Genomic DNA, 18,623 nt, shown 5'->3' with positions numbered 1-18,623 from the left:
ATTGCTGAGGCTAGGACTTCTAGTACTATGTTGAATAGCAGTGGTGATAATGGACATCCCTGCCGTGTTCCTGACCTTAACGGAAAAGCTTTCAGAATGGGAGAAGATATTTGCAAACGACATATCAGATAAAGGGCTAGTATCCAAAATCTATAAGGAACTTAGCAAACTCAACACCCAAAGAACAAAGACATTTCTGCAAAGAAGACATCCAGATGGCCAACAGACACATGAAAAAGTGCTCCACGTCACTCGGCATCAGGGAAATACAAATCAAAACCACAATGAGATATCACCTCACACCAGTCAGAATGGCTAAAATTAACAAGTCAGGAAATGACAGATGCTGGCGAGGATGCGGAGAAAGGGGAACCCTCCTCCACTGTTGGTGGGAATGCAAGCTGGTGCAACCCCTCTGGAAAACAGCATGGAGGTTCCTCAAAAGGTTGAAAATAGAACTACCCTATGACCCAGCAATTGCACTACTGGGTATTTACCCTAAAGATACAAACATAGTGATCCTAAGGGACACGTGTACCCGAATGTTTATAGCAGCAATGTCTACAATAGCCAGACTATGGAAAGAACCTAGATGTCCATCAACAGATGAATGGATCAAGAAGATGTGGTATATATACACAATGGAATACTATGCAGCCATCAAAAGAAATGAAATCTTGCCATTTGCGACGACGTGGATGGAACTAGAGCGTATCATGCTTAGTGAAATAAGTCAATCGGAGAAAGACAACTATCATATGATCTCCCTGATATGAGGACATGGAGAAGCAACATGGGGGGGGTAGGGGGATAGGAGAAGAATAAATGAAACAAGATGGGATTGGGAGGGAGACAAACCATAAATGACTCTTAATCTCACAAAACAAACTGGGGGTTGCTGGGGGGAGGTGGGATTGGGAGAGGGGGAGGGGGCTATGGACATTCGGGAGGGTAAGTGCTATCGTGAGTGCTGTGAAGTGTGTAAACCTGGCGATTCACAGACCTGTACCCCTGGGGATAAAAATACATTATATGTTTATTAAAAAAAAAAAAAATTTGGAAGGGGAGGCGAACCATAAGAGACTATGGACTCTGAAAAACAACCTGAGGGTTTTGAAGGGTCAGGGGTGGGAGGTTGGGGGAACAGGTGGTGGGTAATGTGGAGGGCACGTTTTGCATGGAGACTGGGTGTTGTGCAAAAAGAATGAATACTGTTACGCTGAAAAAATAAATAAAATGGAAAAAAAAAGAAAGGATGAACAAAAAAAAAAAGTCAACAGATGGATTAAACAGCAGTTTGGGCATAGCTTGAGAAAAGTAGTGACCTGGAAATTCCACATAACATAATAAAATAGATGGTAAAATAAAACAAGATGAAGGAGTGATCAAAAGACACGGGATACGGAATGAGACTGCTGAGATGTCTGGTGAAGACCGTACCTCTCCAGGAGAGACTTGTGTTTGCTTCTGCCAGGCCACCCTGGGAGCTATCAATTTGAAATCATGTTATCTTAATTCTCAACTCCAGCATTTCCTGAACTATGATAATAACATAAATAATCCAAATCCAAACCCTAAATCAATGTGTGAGAAAATTAATTACTATAAGTTACCTGTGAAAATATCTCTCCCCTTACGAGAACATAGATTGGTACAGCCTAAAAATTTCTCTTCTAATAGAAACCTATTTTGCTCTCCTGATCCTTTTCAGTAAAGCTCTAGTATGGCGAGGACCCCAGATTTTTGTGGGGGATTCAGTCATGGGAGCCTAAGGTGCCATTTCCTGCCTCCCACACTAGTATTAACATACAAGCATTGAGGTCAGCACAGTGCACATACACTGGGAGCAGGTGGTGTCACTGATTGTTTAGAATGCTGGTTTCCTGTCCCCTGTGGTATTTTTAGGCTCTCTTACCTCCCTTATGCTCTCAGAAGCTCAGAAAAGAATTTACAAGGAAGTTCTAGAGATTTTCAGAGTACAGCTGTTAGGATATCTAGTAGGCCACAGTGCAGAAATACAATATTTAAATATGTGTTTTGTACTTTTTTTTTTTTTTTTTGAAAGAGAGAGTGTGAGCAGGGAGAGACAGAGGATGAAGGAGAGAGAGAATCTTAAACAGGGTCCACACTCGGTGCAGGGTCTGACATGGGGATAATCTCATGCCCCTGAGATCAATACCTGAGACAAAATCAAGAGTTGGAACCTTAACTGACTGAGCTACCCAGGACCCCCATGATGATGACTTATGCAAAACAGGATACAAGCATATTCTGATGATGCGAATGATAATTTTTATCAAATACTATCTCAAAATTTCATTGACCAACATTGCAATACATGTTATTTTTAACATTATGGGCTAGAAGACATAAGTAATGTTGACTAACCGTACGAATGACTTATGTATATCAGGGGAAGATTAAGTGACATGTGGGACACAGAAAGTCAAAGAAAGATGGTAGACAAATTGAGACATGACACGGCATGCAGTCTGGTGAGCATACTCAATCCCAACAACATCGCACCTTAAAAGCCTGGAACACATTTCACACCGTGAGTGTCAAGTTAGTAAAGAAAGAAAAATCACCATATTAACTTGATATTGTTATGTGAACCTTACTGAGTTTTTAAATTTACTAAAGTTTATAACTTTACTAAAAACTATTTTGGGGCACCTGATTGGCTCATTTGGTTAAGTGTCTGCCTTTGGGTCAGGTCACGATCCCAGGGTCCTGGGATCAAACCCCACATCAGGCTCTCTGTTCAGCTGGGAGTCTGCTTCTCCCCCTCCCTCTACCTCTCCACCCTGCTCATGCTCTCTCTCTCTTTCACTCTTTCCCTCAAGTAAATAAAATCATTAAAAAACAACTAAGTTATATTTAATACATAGTTCATATGATTTACAACTGGTACATATGATGTTTTACTATGTGTTGGCAATGCTAAAGGTAATTTGTTAAAGTGCCTTAACCATTGCCTATCCACTCAGAGTACCAAATTCCTCCACTATCAGTAGGATATTAGTAAAATGTCAAATGGAAGTGATTTGGAATTCTGGGCAACAGCCTTCAAATAGAATCCTTTGAAAAATAGTTCAATATTTAGTTGGAGGAATACTATATTGTAGGAGGTTGGAGGGTCCTTCCTGGTAGCTGAAGCAGCTTTGCCTCATAGGCAAATCAGAGAAACTCAAGAATGAATTATATTTGCAAGTTATTTTTGTTATTATGTGTCTAAACAACATGGCCCAATTACATTTATCTTATATATATAAGATATATATCTTATATCATATATATAATATATACTTATATATATAATATATATAAGTATATATATAATATATACTTATATATATAATATATAGATACTGTATTTTTTTTACTCTGTTCTATGTCCAGAAATTATGACTAAACCCTATACATGCTTAATTCCTAAATCTGCATAAACCCCAGAAGAGGAAACCGAGTCTTAGAGAAATAAAATGACACACTCATTATCCCACTTCTGACTGAGTGCTAGCTGTCTCATGTTTAACTCCAGAACATAAAGTCTTCATCTTGATGCTATAATGTCTCTCAGAGAGGTCTATGACAACAAGGACACATGTTTCTAAAAGAGAAAAAAACTGGCTTTGAGTTTTGCACTGGCCAGAGCGAACTGCTGTAATCTTTCTGTTCTGGTCTCCTCATGTGGGAATGAGGAAGGGGATCTGCTCTGAAGGATGCTGGAGAGCAAACGATTCTGACCATGCTGCTTGGTGTCTGGCATACAAGTCCATTTGCTCCTGTTGTGGAAATGTCTCAGCGAGCCTCATTTCTTAGATCCCTCGTTTTCTTCAGGTGGGCATGCTTCTGCTTCTGAGGCTTCTCCTGGTTTCCCCATGTCATATTTGCTCACCTCTCGTCTTCCTTTCTATTAAATCTCTCCTATTCTTCCTCACATCTTTAATTTTCTAAACCATTATCATCTTGTATGCCTCAACTTCTGTGTCCCCCGCATTTTGATCTCTGATTATACTGTTGCCCCATTGCCCATCAACTCCTTCAAAGAACTTTCTCTTTGTTCACAACGCACTATCACCATCACCTGGCGGGGGGGCATTCAAACTATATCAGCATACATTGCCCAGGAAATGTTTTGCAATATTGATTTTTTTCCCTCGTTGCTATTCATTTTCCAAATGATTGCTTTAGACTTATATTGTATTCAACATAATGCTTTGGACTTATACCATATTCAACATTAAAGGGACTGTCAGAGAGTTTGATGATACAAGAAAGCTCGCTATGGCTGTTAAAAAAAAAAGTCTATGATCTAAGATCATAAAGATTGGGCATATGAAAAGACACCCTTTTAATCAAAATCTACTGTGTGGGACATAGTAATGCAGCCATGGCATGCCCTATTATATTAATTAATATCTATTGATAGTAATTCTCTTATTGTAGAGAAGAATATTATCCCTAATGAAGTAAACTTTCTATAAAGTATTTTTGCAATCATTTTAATTCTTTGTTCTCATGGTGAACATTAAAAAACATGATTAAAATATACAGAAAGATATTTTAGTGATTTAAGGATATAAAACAAAATGTGTATGACAAGTAGGAATATTTTTCTTTAATATTCTAATTGTCTATGTGTCAGTTAAACATCAGTGCTCTGTAAAGAATGTTTTCTTTGTTGTTATAGATTATTTCCTCTGAACCAATAAGACTTCCAGAATAATCCCAATTAAGTAAAGCTGATTTCCGAAACAGTTTTATAAATATTTAAGAACCAAAACCTTTCATTCTAAACCATGGAAAGTGACTCTGCACTAATATTGTCTGACAGTGACCTAATTAGAATCATTTGCATACTGATGAGACTTTGAAGGAGATAAGCAATGGCACGCTTGTAATAGATAAGTAATTTGTATTTCAAAATAAGCTATGGCTATTTAACAACAACTCAAATGACACATTGAATTAAAAGAGTTGTTCAAGCTACTTCTTAACAATAAACTCCTGTTACAGCTTTGCAATTATGTTAAGCTTCAAACTGATGAACATATCCCATGAATCCATTTATATTCGTAAGATGATTCCTCATTAAGTGCTTAATTCTCAAATTCATCTTCAAAATATCTCTTTTGGTCAAGAAATTTGGAGTGATTTACATGTTGTTAATTAAAATATTTTCTACTGATGTAGCAACGTGCATTGGAATAGCACAATGCACTTTTCAAATAATCTTACATCATCCCCCAAGGATGTAATTCCCATGTTTTCGTTATTGAAATCGTTGAACTGAAAGGTAAAGAGATTTGGGCACAGAAAGCAAGTCGAAATGAGCCAGGATGCTGGAGCACTCTTCATAGTCCCTCCTAACATGAAATAAGACATACAGAACCTTACATAAACTGACCAGGACAACAAATAAACTCGTCCAACCCATCTAATTTACTGTCCCTTACTGATCATTCAAAGTGTAAAATGTCTAGAACCATTCACCAATCACCGCAACTGGAAACAGACAAGTGAGTTGCGGTGATTTATAGAATGTCTTCTTCCTCTGACCCATTAATCTCTCTTTCATGTAAGTTTCAAACGATAACTGTGGTTTATTTTCATAAAGTGAAGTCACTCTACAGTATAGCTATTCTGTTATCAATTACTCGATGCCTGGCAGTCCTGGAAAGAATGCTCTGATGACATAATTGTAGGTGAATTATGAAAATAACAGGCCCTTACCCAAGAGAAAGTTCAAGTTTTCACACAAAAAAATTTCTTCATTGACCCCAGAGGGCACATCGAGCATAGACAATGACTAATGTTATTTATGTGACCTCTGACAAGAAGATTAAGAATTACCATTGTCAGAATTTCAGGTAACAAAGGAAGAACTAGCAGGTCAGCACAAATGAGGAGGAAAAAGCAAGTGGACAACATATTAGAAACACTGTCTTTGTTCTCAGTCACACAGCCTTGAAGATCCAGAATAATCTCAAAGTTTGGAAATCTTTTCTCCTTCACAACATAAAAATTGTTTCATTAAAACCTGAGATTTTCAGTTTGCATATATGTCATTGTTCTAAAAAAAACCAGTGAGAATACGGACCCTGGGGCTGGAAGAAACAGCAAGAAACTTTCTATGATGTTATATATGTTATATAATTAAAATATAATCACACATTATATATATATGACATATTTATATATTCATATATAATACATAACAATCATAAATGCAATTTAATTCTATTAATATATAATTAAATTATATTTATTATATATGATTAAATATATTATGTATCTATATATTTAATATATTAAATTAAATTAAATATAATTATAAATAGAATATATATATTAACCTGAGATTATTTAGAGATTTTATTTTATTTTTTTCATTTTATATGGGGGAATCTACTAAAGCCTAAAAAGGTTAGGTGGCATTCTTAAAGTCACAAATAATAAGCAAGAGATTGAAAAGTAATGTGCACTTCTATATAATAGGATGTTAATACCTGTTTTTTCCCCTTTTAATTTACCTAGAAATGATATATTTATCTGAGGAATCACATTTTTATTGGCTTTTGCTGTTATTGTGTTTTAAGTTCAGTGTATGAGTCATAGTTTGGTTACCTCCGTTTTGCAAGAAGGTTCCTATGAGAGTCCATACTTTTACTAACCATAACTTCAAAACTGATATGTAACACTTTATCTGAACAGATACATTCTAATCTTTTCATTGTGTAACTTCATATGAATGTCTGCATTTGAAGGTTACTGACCTTCAAACATTGTAGGTAAGACTGAGTTTAGAACAAAACAAATAGGGATACCTGGGTGGCTCAGTTGCTTAAGCATCTGCCTTCAGCTCAGGTCATGAGCCCAGGGTCCTGGGTTTCCTGCTCAGTGGGGAGTCTGCTTCTCCCTCTGCCTCCTTCTCCCCCTGCTTGTGCTCTCTCTCTCTTTCTCTCTCTCTCTCTGGCAAATAAATAAAAATAAGATTTTTTAAAAAAAGAATAAAACAAAAGTATTTACCATTTTGGTAAAAGCCTGTTCACTAATATTTTACCACCTGCACATATAATTACCATGATGAAGTATGCCATTTATTTTCAACCCTAGTAACAATCTAAGTTCGATTTTCTAGCACAGATAGAGCTGAACCAATACTACCCTGAAGCAATTGATCTCATGCCAACACTGGTATCAGCTATGCTCCTGTGCTTAAGTTTTGGTTAGGTTAAGTCATTTAATGCCTTATTCAGAATTTCCACACATGGTTTCATTGATACACACACATACAGAGAGACACTCAGCTGGCTCTGCTGAACAGTTATCACTTCAAAGAATAGAACTGTAAAATTGCAATAGAAGCACAGTGCTGTGTGGTCTATCACTGGAAGAAATATTGTCCCAATCAGTGAGCATTTTCAGGATGCTGAACATTCCGAGTTTCTGACTTTGAGCACTGCAAAGCACGGCTCTAAAAGTCACCTTGGTGCATGTGGTAGGAGCTAGCAACCCATCACCAGAATGACATTTCCTTTAAAAAAAAAAAAAAAGTCATAATTTCTGCGCACCTCAGATAAAAATAGCAGAGGCCTCCAGCACTGTTCCACATTTTATGGTCTCATGGTCAAGCACAAGAAGTTTCATTTAAAAACAACAGAACCCATCGAGTGTTCATTTAATTGTACAGAATGTCAGCGTTTTGCCGAGTTCTCTCCGTCAGTCTAGATTAGATCTGCATAGTTGACGTGGATCTGCATTTTCCTGAGGCAGTCATGGAGCTGAGCGGCTGTTGGGTCTACTGAGGCAAGGACTGTTGGCCAAGCCTGCCTCTATCCCCTGGAAACGTTTTGTAATTTGGGATATGAAACTCACATGACTACAGAAGAAAGAGAAACATAGATTCAAAGACGTAGTTCTTCTTAGTTGTTGTCTATACATTATTCATAAAGGCAGGTAGACCTTGACAGTGGTAGCCTCGAACTCCCAGCCATATTAAAGAATTCATGTTAAGTGTTACCTCTTCTTTCAAGGCTCCTCTTGGAGCCCACCAGCTTGTCCAACACACTCTGTTTCCCACCACCATAATAGCTGGTGCTTGCTTTTGTCATTTTCTTGCTTTGTTTCATTGTAATTAACTTCCCTTTTTTATTTCTGTCAACCTCCTAGACTCTGAGTTGCCAAAATGAAAGTGATTTCTTATTCATCATTTTACTTCAGAGAACAGCCTCCAACAGACCCTCAGCAAGTCTGGTTGCTGGTGTTCCCACCTGCCTGAAGTTCACTCCTAGCTTGATGTTTTATGCTTGCTTTCAACAGCAAAGGAAAATGGAGATGCGGTAAGAAGACTCAAGAGGTCTGTGTTTGTTTTGTTTTATTCCCAAGTAGTCTTTGCAAGCTGGTTAGTAAAAGGATAGTTAGTCTAGTGTTTGATTGACACAATGCAGTTGGCCATGGGTTTTCTTAACTACCATGCGTTGGTAATGGGTATGTTGAAAACAAATAAACTTTCTGTTAAGTCACCAGAGGTGGTTTCCGCAATCATGGAATAATGACTATCACCTATTTACCTCCAGAGCTGTCTTCGTAGCTTACCTTCCCAGTCCTGTCAGCATGCCTCATTTGGGTTGACAGACCTAGGGAAGCTCTGCTGAGGTCAAACCCAGACTAGAACCTTTCTCAAGATAAATAGTAAAATTAAAACACACACATGCATACATACATACATGCATACATACAATATAAGACAAGAAAATACAATAAAAAAGCAGCTAAGATGTTAGCACAGTATGGGAATGCAGCCCACGCATCTCATGGAATCAAACCACACATGCAGGTTTCTGTTAAGTAAATTAGTATGGGAATTACCCATTTAGGTAAATGAATTTGTCTCCCAGAGAACCATCTATGAAGTACATATCCTTCAATGGATTATTGATTATTGCTGGATTTCATCAAATCTGTACCCTGATTATCAAAATCTCGAAGATGACCGATTCACTGCTGTGAATATGGATGAAGGGAAAAAAAAAAGAAAGAAAATAAAAGATCAGAAAGGAGAAAAGACATACAAGCACACAGCTTGCAGCCCAACTTAGTGTTAATGTCAGGACACATCATATCAGCTAGTCAGGAACTGGATCAGATGGGAGGGTGTTTTGTCCTGCAGCTAATGAACTGTGGACTAGCTTCACTAGGTGGTTCTCTAAGGAGCTCCACATGCAAATTCAGGAACAACTCCACACTTTTCAAAACTTCAGGAGGTTGTTGGTGTCTGCCTCTCATACGTGGATGAATTCTAATAAATATTGTTTTAATGTTGTTTCCCATAGCAGGTAAGTTTTTGTCTCATGCTGTTGGAATGAATATAGATAAGTAAAGGGATTGAATAAACATAGACACAAAGAAAAAAGAAAAAACAGGGAAATAAAACAATGAGAAGTTATCAAATGGTGAAAATAAACTTATTTAGAGGTAAGATATATTTAAATAGTGTGTATGTGTATCCAAATCAATGTTGTGACCATTTATTAGAAGCTATCATAGATTAAAAAAATGCAGCTTCTCATTAAAAAAAAAGAGAGAGAAAGAAAAGACAGGATACTGACTATTTGGGCAAGAAGTATGCCATGGTGGGAATGAATAATTGCCATTAATTTGCTTCCAAGGGTCTCTTATTTTCTGCTTCTTAGCCTCAATTATAACATTGAAATTTAAAAACCTGAATTAGTAACCCAAGTGCAGATTCTGGAGTTAAGTAACTTATTCTAACTCTGGATCCACTAATTATTAGTAGTATGACATTAGCAAGTGCCTTAATCTCTCTAAGGCTATGATTCCTTGTCAGAAAAATGGGTGTTATCCCAGGAGTGACTTCATGAGATTTTGGTGGTCAATAAACCAGGATGTAGATGAGTTGTTTTATATAATGTCAGACCAATAAATACTCTAAAAACAGTTATTTAAACTTTAAAAAAAGTTATTCTGATTAGAAGTCAGAGATGTAGGTCCAGTAATGACCTTGTCAAGGTCACTGGTTCCACACTCATCTGTCTTCAAAAGGTCTATTTCCTCCACTAGACTCTCATCTGTCTTTACTAATCATTCTCTCCTTCTCGCTCTCTCTCTCTCTCACACACACACACACACACACACACACACATACAGTAAAATACACAATGAGGTCAATGATAATCATAATCAAATACACATAAATATAGTTAATATACAATGAGGAAAGTGATTTGGATGTTTTCCATCATTTACGAACAGTTTGTTACAGATACTTGCAAAGTAGAAGTAACTTCTTACAGTAATCATTTCTCCATTTTAACTTTTCTTTGTCAAATGTGTTATCAGTGGATGCTGCCCTGAATAAAAGTTAATTCATGCACAATGAATGACATAATAGCTTATGATTTTTAAAAAGCACTGCTGTTCTCTTTCTGATATTTTTTAAAAAAATTCTTGCGGTACTTGAAATTCATGAATGCTCCTCACTTCTGCTGTTTCAGATATTTTTTCTAAAATTCTTATCCTGCCGTATTGTGTTATGGGAATTTGCTCTTCACAGCAGAGAAACAGTTAAGACTGAACAACAATGAAGTTGTTAAAAATTACTATGGTTTTATTTTGTATATGATATTTTATTTAAAAAACAAAAACAAAGAACATATAAAATAAAATATCATACAAATATGCATTGATTTATCAACATTTGGCATTGACTGTCACAACTACTGAAATATTAATACACGAATATTAATGCACAAATGCAAATATTATTAATGTGCTGATTTAACATGTGGTAATTATCAAGGGTGGCCCCAGGAGTTTCACTGCTTTGCTGTTCACACCCTACAACCTCCCCTTCAGTATGTGAGGACCCTATGACTTGCTTTTAGCCAGTAGATTATGGTAAGGGTGGAGGAACATAGTAACTAAGTAATTAAGGTAAGGTTAATTTTTCCATTACATTTTTGCCATTAGCTGCTCCCAGCTTTATTGGAGCTTTGAGTTTCAGTGGGAGTGAACACAGGAGTTGGTTCAGGGCTCTTTGAAGCAGGGAGCTACTCTCTTTCTGCCAGGAGTCTTGAGAAAACAACAGCAAACTGTCTGATCCCACACAGGGAAGGGCTACGAGCAATTACAAGGATTGTGTAGAAGGAAAGAGTCTGGTGTTGTACCCAACAGAGCACAGGGAGCTGGTTCAGTGCATGTTGTTCGGGAGAAATGTTTTCGTTTTTTGTGGTTGTTCAGGAGAAACGTGATATAGGATTGCTGTCAGCTTAGTCTCATGTCACCAGGCCTCTCTCTCCCCCAGATCCCACCTCTCTAGATCTGGTCTGGCAAAGTGACCCTCTGTTTCAGACAGCGAACCCTCTGCCGCATACTGAACAACTTGTATTGATGAAACAGATGTAAACTAATTACATAAGTCTCAGGCCTGATGTTATTCAATAAGTAATGTTAACAGTAAACATAATTCAAGAATTAATTGTGCCCTTCGAAATGACTCAAGGGTAGCTGGTATCACCAGCTCATACTCAGAAAGTCACTGTTCTCGGGATTCTAATTTCACTGTTGTTACTGAAAAGGGGCTTGGCATTATTTTCTCCTTGAAATTTTCACTACTTGATATCAAGTATAAGAAAGAAGAATGGAGACATCACACCTTTTACTCAGAAATTGAGAACTAAATACCCTAAAAAGTACTTAATAAAGAAATCAAGAGGGGCACCTGGAAGGCTCAATTAAGTGTCTGACTCTTGATTTTGGTTCAGGTGTGGTCTCAGAGTCCTGAGATCAAGCCCTGCCTCAGGCTCGGTAATCAGCAGAGAGTCTGCTTAAGATTCTCTCTTCCTTCTGCCCCACTATATCCTCAAAAAAAAAAAAAAAAGTAAAGAAAGAAAGAAAGAAAAGAAGAGAAGAAGAAATCAAGAATTGTGTTTGGTATTCTAAAAATTTAAATAGTTCATTTCATTAATATACTTTAGAGGTTTATGAAACTTAAGGGAAAATATTTAGATTACTTTGTGTTTGGTAGTTTTGAAAGACTAAATTTTCCCATTCAAACTTCAAATTTAGCTATAAACATTATAGATTTTTTTTTTATAAAATTTAAAATAATCAGGTATTGGCTGTACGTTGTTGATATTTTATAGCAGAACAGCTGCTTAGGAATTTCATGATTCCATGTTTTCCTGAAAAGCAACTGAGAAACACCTTGTCTTATACTATAGCCATGATATCTAGTTATTATTTCATTCTGCTTGAATAAATAAGCAATATTGGAAAAACGACTGCAACAGGTTGTCCAATGTCTAAACATTCAAAGAATTAAATATATTTGTGAAAGAAAGACCACTGTCATAATCAACACAAAGGGAATACAGATACTATAATTTATTGTGGAAACATAGCTGCAAGTAAGTACCAGGTAACTGTGCAAAGATAAAGGTGTGCAGATCACATGTACCCACTCACAGAACAAGAAAATTACTAAAGTAAGCTTTGTCCATAAATATGTTCTTTGTTTATACCCTACACTTAGCACCAAAATTTGGTTTAATTAGAGCAAGATAATTATCCAATTATCTTACTGGAAGAAGGTATGGATAGATTACTTAATATTAGAATAAAAAAATCAGATAGAAATTTAATTATTTTGTGAAAACCTGTGCATCAACATAACTCTTTGTACCCTCAATAATGCTACCCCTTTTATATGTATAAGTGGATAAAAATATTAAACTCCATATTCAAATATAATCTATTTGTAATAAATACCTAAATTTGAAGGCTGAAATAATATGCTAAACTATTACATGTGTTCATTAATACTGTATTTTCAGTATGGGGTTACACAGGAACATTTATTATTCTTATAAAAATAATCAGGTTAATGTTATTTTAAAATATATATGTGAATACTAATATATTAATTTTGAAATTTAATCCCTCACTTATTTTCCCTTATCTCAACTGTCTTGTCATATTGAGAGAAACAGAATTAGGAAAATCAACTCTTGGTAGAAAATACAAAAACTTCAAAGGGCTTAAATTTGAATCCTGTCCAAAAGGATTATCTCACTTGAAAATGGAAAAAGCATGTTTTGCAAATGTGAACATAAGTCTTGATTTGCATATAATAATTTCAAAATGCAAAGAAAAGTAGATGGGATGAATATTTCCACCCATTGAATGTTTAGTCCTTATTTAGTTCATATAGGGCCACATGATAAACAAAACTGATTCTGAGGTCCTTCTGTTTCTGATATTTTTTGAATTGAGATTGTTCATTTCAAACTGGCATGATTTCTCTTTTCTCAGAAGCAAATACTAATCAATACATTATTTTATTCTCTTATATGATTAACTACATTGTTTTCAGTTCTATGAAATTTGTACTAATGAATACTGAGTAAAGACTAATTTACTTTCCTGAATAAAGGAATGGGCATCTAATGTATTCCATTAAATCAATGACCTTAAAAATAGAATTTATGTTGATTACATAATAATGCTTCCCCACTTAAGGTCAGTGGCAAATGAAATATAATTTTCATGTGAATGGACTTTATTTAACTGTTACACAAGTAAACTCAAAAGAAAGTAATTCTTACTCTAAATTTCTTAGAAAAGAGCAGTATCTTTTATGGGTAGATATTGTAAACAGTTTATTTTAAACTTTAGTTCTAGTAATGTCAGTTTTTTAGGGGAAGTCTTCTTTTAATTAAAAAATTGTTTAGGGGCACCTGGGTGGCTTAGTCAGTTAAGCAGTTGACTCCTGATTTTGGCTCAGGTCATGATCTCAGTGTTGTGAGATCCAGCCCTGTGCCAGGCTATGCACTGGGCATGGAACCTGCTTAGGAATCTCTCTCACCCTCTCTGTTTGCTCCTCTTCCTATAATTTGTGGTTTCTTAAAAAAAAAAAAAAAAAAAAAAAAGAGTTGTTGAATATATTTTAATTTGTTTGAAATATAAACAGCAAATTCTAGGGGTATCTGGGTGGGTCAGACAGTTAAGCATCTGCCTTTGGCTAACGTCATGATTCCAGAGTCCTGGAATTGAGTTCTGGAGTCTGGCTCCCTGCTCAGTGGTGTGCCTGCTTATCCCTCTCCCTCTGTAGCTCCCCCTGCTTATGCTCTCTCACTCATTATCTCTTTCTCTCTCTCAAATAAATAAAATCATTTTTAAAAGAAGCAAATTCCATTCAGCTATTCTTTTACCATCTGACTGGTGGACCACTTCACTGGGGAAAACCTATTATTATTATTATTATTTAAAGATTTATTTATTTGACAGATAGATATTACAAGTAGGCAGAGAGAGAGAGAGGAGGAAGCAGGCTCCCAGCCAAGCAGAGAGCCCGATGCGGGGCTCGATCCCAGGACCCTGGGATCATGACCTGAGCTGAAGGCAGAGGCTTTAACCCGCTGAGCCACCCAGGCGCCCCGGGAAAACCTATTATTATACAGGATAATTCACAGGAGCATTACCCTAAAATTCCACTTATGGACAAGCATGTGTCAAATGTGTAGACAAGACAGAAGTTCATAACATTCACAGACACTCATTCTGCCAAGAAGTCTACACTGTTAACATATGCATTCATTTAAACATTGTGCCCTAGGGCCACCTGGGTGGCTCAGTGGGTTATAGCCTCTGCCTGCGGCTCAGGTCATGATCCCAGAGTCCTGGGATCGAGCCCTGTATCGAGCTCTCTGCTCGGTGGGGAGCCTGCTTCCTCCTCTCTCTCTCCCTCTGCCTGCCTCTCTGCCTACTTGTGATCTCTCTCTCTGTGTCAAATAAAAAAAAATTAAAAAAAATAAAATAAAAATTGTGCCCTAACCTAGACATGTGATTTCTTTGCCACCGAAGAGAGGTAGTCCACTGCATCTCCAAGGTAGCTAGAACATTGCTATCGAGAATCTCTCTGTAAACAGATTAGTATATGGCTTAGCTGTTCTCTGTACCACGAGATGGAAGATTTCAGTAACACGCAGTATTTTGGAATTTTAGATGTCAAGTTCCATGTGTTTCAGGCAGTGAAATTTTTGAATACATGATTCTGTCATAAAGATCCAATTTGCTGTAGTTACTAGTGGAAATACCAAAACAAATCAGAAACATGGTTCACTTGCAGTGATTGTATAATGGTATTGAGAAGGCTGGTCTCTAACCTGGAAATAGTCACCATTTAGAAGAGCAGTGAAAAAATGTGAACTATGGTGTATTTAACAGTGTGTTCAACAAGCGGAGGCTGTCAAGGAACTGGAGTATGATGACACAACGGCTCCTGATTCTTTCTTTCTACCTCTCTATCTGAGAATCAAGAACAAAATCACCATTCATCTCTCTCTTACCATGCTTTTTCTGTTTGTTTTGTAGAGAGAGGGTGGGGAAGGACAGTGGGAGAGGGAGAGAGAATCTTAAGCAGGCTCTATTCCCAGAACTGAGCCCGAACCGGGGTTCCATCTCATAACCCTGGGTTCATGACCTGAGCCAAAATTAAGAGTCGGACACTTAACCAACTGGGGCATTCAGGGTCCACTGGACATGCTTTTTTGACAATGATTTTCAAACAGTCTCACCCTAAAGCTCCTGAACATTATCACTAGATTCTCTGGGAAGGGTATGGATTAATTTAAAAATGACAACATTCAATATAATACAGAAATTCTATGAAGTCAAAATATTGGTAGTTGAGTGAGCCAAAATCTCATTTATTTACATCAATAAAATAGGCACCTCAAGACAAATGGTCTCCCTTGAGTAATGTATTGCATTTCCCTTTGTTTTTAGAAGGAATGAGTAATGACAGTGAAAAGCTTAGGTTCATTAAAGAAAAACAAATTTAATGTACTTGTCTCCTTTATTTAGAAGGAGACTGTGATGTGAGTGGACAGTTGCTTTGTTTAGACAAGTGTCATAGTTTTATTTCATTGACCACATTTTCTGAAGTCCAACAGGGCAATCATTCTATCAGCATCTGACTTGGACATCCAACATCAACACGAAAACAACGGCTTCAAACTAAAGAATCAAAATACTCAAAATCAAATAATTATATTTTTTTCAGTAATGGTGACATTTTACCTAATTTGACCCATATGGAGCTAGATAATCAATGTTGCTCAAGTGTAACCTAAGTCCAGATTTCCATGAAGGAAAACGGTTTTAGGAAAATAAAACATTTTAAAACAAATCAGAGACGTGAAGTTAATAAACTAATGAAAGCTAAATATGCTATTTTGAAGTTTAACTATGATGTAAATGTAATGATCTATTGAATACCCCTTGATTTTGAACAAATGGATGCTACTTCCTCAGAGAGAATCAAAATTAATTTAGATATTCCCTGTCTCTAGTAAGGTTGATACCAACTGTCCTCGAATTGTTCTAATATCCAGTAAATACCAACAATAGGCTGGACCAGGTGAAGAAAGCTACATTCAGAGTAGAGTGGTCTGAAAAATTCTAAGTAAATTTATTATTCTTTTAATAAATTGTTACCATCACTTTGCAAAGAGGATTCATCTACTAGAAAATATTTGAGGTAAAAAAAATCACCGATAATATAAATTTTAGAAAATACTGTCTTTGGTGATTAAAAGCAAATATTTATGAACTAGTTTAAGCTACAAATGGTCATTAGATTTTGCTTTCTAGACTAAATCATCATTTATACTAGACATCTTTGTAGCTTCAGTCACACTCAGGATATTAGAAACTGCCATCTCTTCTGCGTGGGGTATGTTCTTTCTTTAATAAATGTTTAAATAACTATCAATCTTCTTATACTATGTCTCAAGACACAAAATTGATCCACAGAACAAAAATGATTGTCCAGATAATTTCAGCTAAAAATAATTTAAATAAATTATCTAAAATATAGAATCAAAAGTTTAATTTTATTATTCACTCTCTTTCCTCATCTAATTTCCTTTAAACATAATAAAATTTTCTGCAATCAAAAACTCAAACAAGTCATATGTTGGACCCTATAACGTGTAATTAGCCTGACCACAAAACATAACTATTAAGCAAAAAATAAAAGCAAAGTAAAAAAAAAAATAATAAAAAAAAATAAAAGCAAAGTCTACAAGACATGTTTGAAGATTGTACAAATAACTGATGGGGAGAAAAGGAAGGTGATGCTGTTCAAATGCCCTTTGGCAATTTTCAAAAATAATTTTGTTTATTCTGTGTTACGAAAAACATAATATGAAGTATTGAATTTGACTAAACCTAGAGTTCATTTAAATGTTTCCCCAACCCATGATGAATAGTTGATGTAAATTAAAGCCATCACTCTCCTATTCAGTTTGTAGGCAATGCATACATTTAAAGGTACATTAGTTCCAAACTATGTATTTCAAAACCATCATACATTAAAAAATCAACTGATTTAGCAGCATATATAGTCTATTAAATTATGTAAAATTCCAATATAGAAAAAAGTCTGTGTCGTGTAGTGATATTGTTCATATTCTAGCTTTTCTCAATGGCAGAATGGCTGCATGGATATGTGGGAGGGTTTTATCAAAGCAACTCCAACGAATAAGTAGTGAAAAAAGGTGAGGTGTATGGACATGACTAATTCTTCTAGTAAATAATAAGAAGATAAAATGAAAATCACTTGGTGTCTTTGGCCCTCGGCTGCTTATCTGAACACCTGGGGTCGGAAAGTTGTGATTTCTAAGTCTCTAGTATTAAATGATCTTGTGATGGCTTATTTAAGTTTCTGTGATTATCTAATTGGGGCTTAGGTACACAGGATGGACTGTCTAGAAGGCATAGAAGATGCTGTTAACAGGCAATAATTGGCAGGCTCCAGAGTCACTGGCTGGCACCCATGCTTCCAGAGAACTCTACTTCAGAGACCAGCAAATTGCCTTCCATTAAAACAGATGTGATGATTATACATTTAAGATCAAGTGATACAGGTAACACTAAAAAACTAAAAACAAAGAGTAATCTATGTATGAACAATAGCCAGCTTCTTTACAAGGGTAGATTTACAATAAACTATGAGCCTCCTCAACATCATGGGAAGGGAGCTCGTAATGTGGTCAGATGGTCTCATGGTTTTGTAAAATTTGTAAAGTTCAGTAATTTAACTATGATTTATGAAGATCACTGTCTCTTCTCACCCTGAGTTCCAGCCATTATACCATCCCTGATTTTAGTGGACCATTAAAAGGCTACTGTGAATTTGGGGATTCAACTGAGGGCAGTTATTTTTGGAATTCTCTTCAACTGGGTTTGGTAATTCAGGTTTATTTTAGGCCTTGTCATCAATTTCATGGCAAGTTTCTGTGGGCTGATCACTTCATGTATAGGGGACACCTTCAGGAAAACTTCTACTGTCTTCTGTGCTGACCTGTCCGCCCTAGAGATTCTGGTCATTTGTATCATGTTGCAAGGAGGTCCCCTAGCCTTGACATCAGAGCCCTCACATTAACCCTGATGGGAGAAGTGGAGCACCATGAGAGCCATTGGAATAGAGAAGAACAACTCTTCCAGCCCCTAGAAATGCAGAATTGTGAGCAGAAGATGGTTTTTACAGACAATCAAAATAGAAATTCAACTCCTCTTGGTAGCAATAC

This window comes from Meles meles, chromosome 14 (genome assembly GCF_922984935.1).
Source record: "Meles meles chromosome 14, mMelMel3.1 paternal haplotype, whole genome shotgun sequence".
NCBI lineage: Eukaryota > Metazoa > Chordata > Mammalia > Carnivora > Mustelidae > Meles > Meles meles.
Note: the sequence above shows the minus strand (reverse complement) of the source record.